The sequence below is a fragment of the Acyrthosiphon pisum genome, unplaced genomic scaffold (assembly GCF_005508785.2).
Source record: "Acyrthosiphon pisum isolate AL4f unplaced genomic scaffold, pea_aphid_22Mar2018_4r6ur Scaffold_20992;HRSCAF=22726, whole genome shotgun sequence".
Taxonomy (NCBI): Eukaryota; Metazoa; Arthropoda; class Insecta; order Hemiptera; family Aphididae; genus Acyrthosiphon; species Acyrthosiphon pisum.
In genome coordinates, this window is record NW_021770409.1 from 33,261 (window position 1) to 34,347 (window position 1,087).

The following is a 1,087-nucleotide window of genomic DNA, read 5'->3' on the forward strand; positions in this document are numbered from 1 at the left end:
AAAACAAATAATTAAAAATAAAATATACAGAAAAATGTATTACAATTTTTTCCCTTGATATCGAGGGCCAACTTGCGATAAAAATTGAATGATATCAATTTGATTAGATTTATACTTATCGTATGTATTTATAGTGAATTCCATTCGTTCTTTTTCTTTTGCGTTCAACATTTTTTGATCATTATTCGAAGTAATCGATCTTATTTTAATTTCGGTTTCCGATTGAAATTCCATCAACACTTTTATAGTTAAATAAATATGTGGGTGCGGATGATAAAATTGGCCATTATATGTTCGATGAAAGCTTTCGGAACCATTAGTTGTTCTATAAAAATTATAAATAACTATTTTAATTATTTATGTACACACAAAGATGTTGTAACATAAATCAAGTTGTTGAATTTGATTAAAAAAATTAATTTTACCTAGGATTCATTGATGGCTTTTCTGCCCACAATTCTGGTGGAAATAAGTATTCATCTCCAATGTAATTGTTCAAAATGTAATCGCTAAACAAATATCCTACTTCGTTGGGGCAAATACTTATAAGTTCAGTGAATGCTTTGTTTACTTCATGACATTCAAGGAAAGGTAAAGCGAAAAATTGCTTCAACCACTTTCCGAGTTCATCATTTGAATTAATATATACTTCCCTTAAACTAGATTCACTTTGAATCTAAAAAACAAATATTTACAGAATAAATAAATATAAATATAAATTAATATTATTACTAACCTTACCCCACCAAGATTGTCCCAAGTGGAATCTGCAAGCCATTATTTTGACGTTCGGGAAAACAGATAGGACTGCTTTATGTGCACTAATTTCGAAATCTAGATGTATTGTTTTTATATTTAATATTTTATCGCTGATTATTGTGCAAAGTTTCCGAAAATAATTCCATAAATCTACGTAAGTATTTTGAGTTTTGTCTTTTAAAAAAAAATATACTAGTGGTAAATAAAATCCATTTTTATAACTATGTATCGTGTACAGCTGTAAAAAATACTTCGGTGAATAGTCAAATGTTCCGTCACAAAATAATTCTGAACAAAATTGAACCAAGAAGTTAATATTTTGAACGGT